The following is a 9,318-nucleotide window of genomic DNA, read 5'->3' on the forward strand; positions in this document are numbered from 1 at the left end:
AATTAAGCTTGGAGATATTTAAAAAGTATAGGGTAAAATTTTAGGGAATTTTAGATAAGTAAAATTACCAAAGGGCCCTTGAGTGTCTAAGGAGAGAGGTAAAAAGGAGCAAGGGCATAAAGGTCTTTTCCAAGGGAGGAGAGAGAGAAGGGGGGGGGGGGGGGGTGGGGTGGCAAGGCTATGCCTAGGGCTCTCAAGAACCTAGGACATATACCCTAGGGAAAGAGTAAGAGTCTTAACCCACTCAATGGCTAAACCCTAATCATTTCTCTCTTACACTTCTAATCATTTTATTTTTTTAAAAATTCCTTTTCCCTAAAGAAAAAAACCTCTCTTTCATTTCCTCTCCCCAAAATCGAAACCCTAAGTCTCTCTACTATCCATTGCTACAATTTTTCTCTCCATGAACCAAGAGCACTCATTTCCCCATTGAAGGAGGGAGAAGCTCAAGAGAACACTTGTGTAGAGTAAGTTTCGAAACATACTTCATTTTTGTCCTCTTTTCCTCTTCAAACTCAAAACCCTAAGCGTTAATTATGCGTGCATGTGATCTAATAGCCATGCATGAAACTGATCTTGTGTTCTAGGGTTTAAGAGAAGCCTGTATGGGTAGAATCTCAAGGATTTAACACTTTGGTGATCAAGTGAAAACAAGGTAAGAGATCTTTGTAGTTTGCATGTTTTCTCCCTCATCTAAGTCATTCTAGATTTAGGGCTCGGTTTGTCAGTGTAGAGGACAAGGGGGAGTTTGAGGAAACTAAGGAAAACACATCTCCAAGCTAGAACTATCAAAGGTAGAAATTATGGTTGTTCTTGAGTTTTGTGATTTATGTTGGTAGATCTGGTTGTATATGTTGGTAGATCTGCCATGGTGGTGGATAAGGAAAATAATGCTTGTCCTCCTCTTTGTTAGACCACCTATAAACCAATTCATTTTGTCAGTCTGCTTGGGACCGATGATAATCGTGCAGCTGCCCCAAAAAAGTTTGGGTATGCTGGTTTTGCTAGATGATGTAATCCAATCTTGTCAATTGTGGATCCGATGGGGCCTCAATTTCCAGAAATTGAGCATAAGGTACTCTCCTTGCCTCCTCTGCTACCCTTGGTTCTTCGTGTTGAACATTGGCATGGGTGGGTTCATCAGCAGCATCTCCCGCTTCTTCAACTCTCACTTGTTGGGGTTGTGGTGCAGGTGGCTTCATAGATGGTGCATTGAATTTAAACACAGAAGCTCGAGAAATGTTCCCCATTGCTTTTCTATAAATATCACTGGGATATATAGGCACATCCCACACCTCACATAAATCGGTAATCATCGAACCATGGCCCAAACAAGTAATGATAGTCATTCAGAATAAGTTGCATATACTAGTGCATATAACTCGTCCAATATCCATGGAGAGTCCCTTCATTATAGCATAGACAAGAAGACACCTATCAGTCCCCACTTCAGATAAGTGAGTGTTGGCCATAAGCCTCGCACTCACATAAAGATTCCAAGCCTTCGCCACCTTATTCATTTGAAACCGTCTGAAATGCTTCGGTTGTCCATCTTGCATTACAAAACTAGCACTGGGAAGGCCTAATGTTTCAGCCACATCAGTCCAATAAATCTCGCTATAAGGCCATATGATAATATTCATCCTCCTTTGGTGACAACATCAATAATCCATACAATGCATCAATATTATCAATATGACACTCCACCAATACCCCTTTCAGAAGACCTTCCTATTTACTGCTCCCGAAAAATTAGCATAAAATTCATAAACCATGGAGCAATTGTCCTTGGTCATTCGATGGTCCACGAAACTTTTCCAATTGCGACCTTTAATTTCAACTCGAATTATCTCATATTTTTACTGAGGATATGGTTGGTCTTCATATTCCATCCCCCTTTCTTGAATGACTTGACGTTGAGACAACCTTTGATGATGGTGAAAGACATATTTACTAATGAATCGAGTAGGGTCAAATTCTTGAGGAGGGGGTGGTGGTGGTGGTGGCGGGGCTGGCTGTGGTTGTGATGGTTCGTTGCAGGATGTGGAAGGGAGATTTGCACTTTTAGATGAAGCAGCCCTAGCGGGTTGTTTTCTTGGTCCCATAATAACTTCTGCTAATTTTTCTTACTTCCCTTAACTGAATAACACCCCAACAATACCAACTCAAAGAACACAATATATACTTACAACTCCTTCAAAAATTCCAATGAAGTATCTTGTCTATCTAGCACAAAATTACTTCAACCCAAAACTTGAAGAACATAAAAAAAATTAGAGACTTACGTGCCTTTGAGTTATTGACATTGCCCACTCTTCAAATGTTCCTCCTATCTTCAATGCCTCAAATAAATCTAATTAAGGTTTAGATTAGAAGAAGGAAATAAGGGAAAATAAATCGATGAAGTTGTGAGGTTGGCTTTATGGTGGTTTGAAGAAGGATGAAGGTGAGAGAATGAGAGATTTATGAAAAAGATTTGGTTTGAAGGAGGAAAATTTTGAAATATGGGTTATGGCTTAAGAAAAAAATGACTTTATACTTATTTTTCCCTTTCTGACGGAGGCGCGTCGTGACGCAGCACTATTAAGTCGCTGCCCGCCTTATTTTTTCTCAATTTTCTGTTTTGCAGGCGATGCGCCCAGCCATAGAAATCGCGGCCCGCCTCTGCCACCAGACCCCGTATGCTCCCTGACTTCTCTTAGAGTTGCGACTTACAAGCTCATGTCGCAGCCCACCTCTCCTTTGTTTTCTAAGCTCTTTGACTAAGATTAAAGCCGTGACTTACAAGCTCAAGTCGCGACTTGACCTCGAGACTAATTTGAAAACTATATTTTCACGAATTGCACGATTTTTACATACATTTTACTCAAAAACTAAATAAAAAAATATAAAAAATGAATCTGTACCAATCCAAAACAAAATTAAATAAACATTTTCAACTAATTAAGAATTAAAAAAACACAAAAAATAAATTATAGGAATGCCTCCTACAGCGCTGTCGTTAACGTCATTTAGTCGAACGATCAATAGCTCATTCAAAGGGGTTCCAAAACAATCACAGACTTACATTTTTCAATTGGGCCTTTGAAATAGTGTTGCAATCTCTGACCATTCACCTTAAAGTGTCCCGCCTTCTCACTATGAATTTGCACCGCTCCATAAGGCAATGATACAACAATGATGCATGGTCCTAACCATCTCAACTTTAATTGTCCTGGAAAAAGCTTCAATCGAGAATTAAATAATAGCACCTTCTCTCTTGGTTCGAAATCCTTCCTAATTATCCTTCTATCATGAAATGCCTTAGACTTTTCTTTATAAATCTTTGCATTTTCATAGGATTGATTTCTAAATTCACTGACCTCGTTTAACTCTAGAAGCCTATTCTGTCCTACCATAAAGAGATTAACATTCATATTTTTTACTGCCCAGTAAGCTCTGTGCTCAAGTTCCTCCGGTAAATGACATGCCACATACCAATCAGGGTCTTGAAGGCTGCACAATATGCCCATAGTGAATCAACAAGCTTTCTCGACCAATCCTTCCTTGATGTATTTACAGTCTTCTCCAATATACTTTTTATCTCTCGATTTGACACTTATGCTTGACCATTTGCAAGTGGATGATGGAACAAGGCCTTTTAAGGATAAACTCCATAACGAGCACATAGAGCAGTGAATGACTTGTTGCATAAATGACTTACTCTATCACTAATAATTGCTCTTGGAGTACCGAACCGGGTAACAATATTTTTATGAAGGAATTTAAGTACCTCTTTACCATCACAAGTAGGAGTTTCTGCAACTTCCACCCATTTAGAAACATAATCTACTGCCAGCAAAATGTACTTGTTATTATAAGATGATGGGAAAAGTCTCATAAAATATATTCCCCACACATTAAACAACTCAACTTCCAGAATTCCAGTCATTGACATTAGATCTCTTCTTGATATGCTACCGACCCTTTGGAAACAATCTCAACTCTTGACAAAGGCACTAACATCTTTAAATAACGTAGGCCAATAAAACCCACATTGCAAAAATTTTGCTGTTGTCCTTGTTCCTCCAAAGTGACTGCCACAATGTAAAGTATGGCAATGAGTAAGAATGGAAATCATCTCCTCTTCTGGGACACATCTTCTAATTACTTGATCAGCACAATGACAAAAGATAATGGGCTCATCCCAATAATAATGCTTGACTTCTTAATAGAACTTTTTAAATTGCTGCCTTGACATGTCCAGAGGCACAACTTTAGCTACCAAATAATTGACATAATCAGCAAACCATGGTACCTTTATTCACTTTCAATGGAAAATAATTGTTCATATGGAAAGCTTTCATCAATTTGTTCCTCTTTCTCGTTAGGCTCTTCTCCTTTTTCCAATCTAGATAAATGATCTTCAACTATATTTTATGTCCCCTTTTTTTTCAAAAATTTCCATATCAAACTATTGCAATAATATGACCCATCAAATAAAGCGAGGTTTAGCATCCTTCTCTTGTCATAAGGTACTTAATAGCAGAATGATCTGTATATACAATCACCTTATTACCAATTAAATATGGCCTGAACTTATCAAACACAAAAACAATTGCAAGTAATTCATTCTCAATAGTTTTATAATTTAATTGAGGATCATTCAAGGTTCGACTAGCATAATAAATCGTTCAGAATCCCTTGTCAACTTTTGTTCGCATTGTACATCAATTCAAAAGGAAGTTTCCAATTTGGTGATACAACAATAGGAGCAAATACCAATTTCTCGTTCAGCGTGTTAAATGCCCTTACACATTCAACATCAAAGTCAAACACCACACCATTCATAAGTAGAGTGGATAAGGGCTTTGAAAATTTTGAAAAGTCCTTTATAAACCTCCTATAAAATCCAGCATGGCCCAAAAAACTACGAACCCCCTTTACAGACACCAGTGGAGGTAAGTTTTCTATTGTAGATATCTTGTCCCTGTCTACCTCAATACCATGGCGTGAAATTTTGTGGCCCAAGAATATTCCTTCTATCACCATAAAGTGACATTTCTCCCAATTTAATACTAAGTTTGACTCCTCACATCTTTTCAAAACCCTCTCCGAATTAGCCAAATATCCATTAAAAGAGACCCCAAAGACTGAAAAGTCATCCATAAAGTTCTCTATACCTTTTTCCACCATGTTTGAGAAGATAGATATCATACATCTCTGAAATGTTGCTGGAGCATTACATAACCCAAACGACATTCTCCGAAATGTAAATGTTCCATATGGGCACATGAGGTGGTATTTTCTTGGTCCTCCGGTGCTATAGGGATTTGATGGTATCCCAAATACCCATCCAAGAAACAATAATATGGATGGCCTGCCAATCTGTCCAACATCTAATCTACAAAAGGTAAGGGGAAATGGTCATTCTTTGTTCCCTTATTTAGTTTATGGTAGTCTATAAAATTCTCCACCCCATCACCGTACGAGTTAGAATCAGTTCATTATTATCATTCTTAACCACCGTCATGCCACCCATTCTTTGGGACTACCTGAACAAGACAAACCCATGCACTGTCAGATATTGGGTAAATCACCCCTCCATTCAACCATTTAAGGATTTTCTTCCTTTCCACCTCCTTCATTGATGGATTTAGCCTCCTTTGAGCATCGATACTAGGCTTACTATCCTCCTCCATTAATATACAGTGCATCACTGTTGAATGGCTTATACCCTTGATATCTGCCAAAGTCCACCAAATTACTAGCTTGTGAGCCCTCAACACTCTAAGTAGCTTCTCTTCTTCATTCAGAGACAATGAAGCTTAAATAATAATTGGTAGTGTGTTGTTCTCACCCAAATATGCATACCTAAGGTGATCAGGCAATGTCTTTAACTCAATAACTGGTGGCTTCTCAATAGACGGGAGAGGTCTCTTAGGCACTTGCCCTAATTCCTCATATTTCTTTTTATAAATTTGCCCCGATGAGTTCAACCACTTAACATATTCGTTTGCTTTAGTACCATCACACTCTTCTAGACTTGCAACCAAACTCAACTCAAGTGGATCGCCAATAGACTTGACCCCTTTCTCTTATTCCTCCAATACACTAATACTGAAACAATTGTCACTAGCTATAGGATATTTGAAGGCTTTAAAAAAATTAAATAGTATCTCATCACCTTGTACTATGAGCCTTAAGTCACCCTTCTAGACATCTAACAAAGCTTTCCCCATGGCTAAAAATGGTCTTCCCAAAATAATAGGAACATCTTCATCTTCCTCCATATCAAGAACAATAAAATAAGTGGGAAAAATGAACTTGTCCACTTTGCCAAGAACATCGTTAATAATACCTCGGGGATGTGTTAATGAATGGTCAACCAATTTAAGAGTAATAGTAGTGGGTCTAGCTTCCCCCAAACCAAGTCTTCTAAATACAAATAACAACAATAAATTAATGCTTGCACCCAAATCACATAAAGCCCTCTCACAATGAAAATTCTCAATGGTGCAAGGTATAGTGAAGCTACCCAGATCTCTTAACTTTTAAGGAAGCTTCTTTTGAATAATTGCACTACAATCTTCTGTCAATGCCACATTTTCATAATTCTCCATTTTCTCTTATTAGACAATATCTATTTCATAAACTTCACATAACTAGGCATTTGTTCAAGAGCATCTGCAAAAGGAATGTTAATGTGAAGTTTCTTAAATACTTTGAGAAATTTGGAGAATTGTTTTTCAAGATTGGTCTTTTGGAATCATTGAGGATAAGGAATCTTTGGTGTAGGCTCGGTGTATTTTGACTTCTCTTTCTTTGGAATGTCTTCAATAACCTCATCTTGTGCAGGACTAGTGACATGTTGATCCTCTATCTTTTTTTTTTCTTGTCATCTACTGTAGGGCCATCATACTTAGTCCCACTCCTCAAAGTGATAGCTTGATATTGCTCTTTGGGATTTCCCTCTGGGGAACTAGGAAATTTCCCTTGCTGTCTACTAGAAAGTAGTTTAGCCAACTGACCTATTTGTGTCTCCAAATTCCTGATTGAAGACCTTGTCTCTGTCATGAATTGATTTGTTGATCAGGTTGAGTTGTTGGTGAGTTCATTGGAGGATGTGGTAGTAGATGAGATGGGCGTGGGTTTGGATCATAATAATTCCTAGAGTGTAGTCCATAAGTCGGTTGGTGAGGTGGGTGTTAAGGTGGTTACTGTGGATATTGTGGTTGTAAACCTTGGTTATTTTCCAAGATAGGTTGGGGTGATTCTTCCACACAGGAGTATATGTATTTGAGTAAGTGTTGGGTGTAGGTCTTGGAAAGCTACCAATAGCTTGTGCCTGTTCCAAAGGCATACTGTTCACGTCTGTTGAGCAACTAGTAGTGCTCGAGCATTATTCATAAGAATGCGGCCCCACAAATCTCACAACTCATTACATTCCGTCCTTGCATTGGTTGGGCAGTGAGGTTATTCTACTACAATTGCTTGGTTAGAGATGTCACTTGAGCGGTCCATAAAGTAATAGGATTGACCTCTAAGACTCCTGCCACTTTCTTATTCTCACGCTCAGTGGGCCAATTGTAGTTATTCATGGCCATCTCTTCCAATAATTCACAAGCTTCATTAGCGCTTTTTCTCATAAACGCTCCTCTTGATATTGCATAAATAATTGTCCTTGTATTTCCCCCCAAACCATTGTAAAACGTGTGCACCATCAGCCACTTCTCTATTCCATGATGTGGGCACTTCCTCTACAGTTCTTTAAAACATTCCCATGCATCATATAAAGACCCCCATCTAACTGATGAAAGTTATTAATCTCTCTTCTATATCAGGCTGACTACGCAGAAGGAAAATATTTACAAAGTAATTTATGAGCCACGTCTTCCCAAGTGATTATAGAGTTGGCTTGTAATGAATTCAACCAACTCTTAGCTTTGTCTCTTAACGAAAATGAGAATGATCTTAATCTGACAACATTGTTAGTCACATCGTTCATTTTGAATGTTGCACAAAGCTCTAAAAAATTGGTGATGTGGAGATTTGGATCCTCATTTGGTAATCCCCTGAATTGTACACAATTCTGTACCATCTAAATGATCGAGGGTTTTATCTCAAAATTATTCGCCTCTATAGTAGGAGGACGAATACTTTAATGTATCCCCATAATAGTAGGGAGTACATAATTTCTCAATGGCAGGTCAGCCTCAACTTCTACGTTACATGCATTACCCAGATTTGCATTAGTGTTGACATCGTTATTCACGTTCTCTGCCATGGAAAAATCTAGCCTTTTCATTATCTTTTAGTTTGTCTGCACGTTCTTTCAATTTCAAGATCTACCGGTATGAGCTCCTTTTGTCTACTTCATCGCATATATCAATAATTCCTGAAACACAATACAACCATAATATGAATGAGTACTTAAAGTAAAAACCAAAGTAGAACAACAATAATTAATTTTGATATTGGATATTAGTCCCCGGCAACGGCGCCAAAAACTTGATCAGTAAATTATGATACGCAAGTATATGCAATCAATTCAAATAATATAGATAGTAAATAAGAATCTTTCCCACAGAGACTATAACCCAATTACCAATAATTGCTCTTTACTTTTTATTTGGCAAGTAAAATTAAGATGAATAAACCTAACTACAAACACAATTTAAATATATGTAAACAAAACAATTAATCAAAGCATAAAAATCAATAATAAAAAGACCTAGGGTATTAACATCATCAACTTTTCATTCTATTAATTTTACTAATCATTTCTAAATATCTTACTTCCATTCTAATAGCAAGTTAACAAAAATTGATTCCTATTCTTTTTCAAGACATAAGATCTCAACCTATATGCAGGTTTTCTACACATCTCTTACATAAACTTAAACACACAGCATGCATTAAGCATAGAAACCAAATTGCTACACAAGCCATATAGGTACTTTCATCGAATATGTAACCTATGTCTATATAATGATAGCATATTCAATTCGCATCTTTAGAATTTTGAATCAAAATCATAAATCAAGTAAATATTGATAAGATATTTACTAGCATTAAGCAAATATTATATAGATTAGAATAAAGAAGAAGAATCAATAGAACATCAAAAGAAAATTAAATATAAACCCAAGTGACTGTATTAAACCCTAGAGAAATAATTTAGTTCATATTAGACATGACTAAAACAACAAAATAATTATTTAGAAACATAAAATTCAAAAGATTGAAGAAGAAATAAAAATATGCAATTGCAGAAAAGAAAGTCTCAAAATCATAATTGCTCTAAAAATTCATAATTAAAAATCTGACCTAACCCTA

The 9,318-nt window shown here is 37.1% G+C and overlaps 1 non-coding gene across 1 annotated transcript; it reads left to right on the forward strand.

Annotated features, from left to right (window-relative positions):
* The first annotated feature begins 7,716 nt into the window (after positions 1–7,716).
* Positions 7,717–7,821, forward strand: LOC133793302 (small nucleolar RNA R71). Its single transcript, XR_009874752.1, has one exon. It is a non-coding gene; the product is annotated as a small nucleolar RNA R71 (small nucleolar RNA).
* The last annotated feature ends 1,497 nt before the right edge of the window (positions 7,822–9,318 follow it).

Source organism: Humulus lupulus, chromosome 7 (assembly GCF_963169125.1).
Source record: "Humulus lupulus chromosome 7, drHumLupu1.1, whole genome shotgun sequence".
NCBI classification, from domain to species: Eukaryota; Viridiplantae; Streptophyta; class Magnoliopsida; order Rosales; family Cannabaceae; genus Humulus; species Humulus lupulus.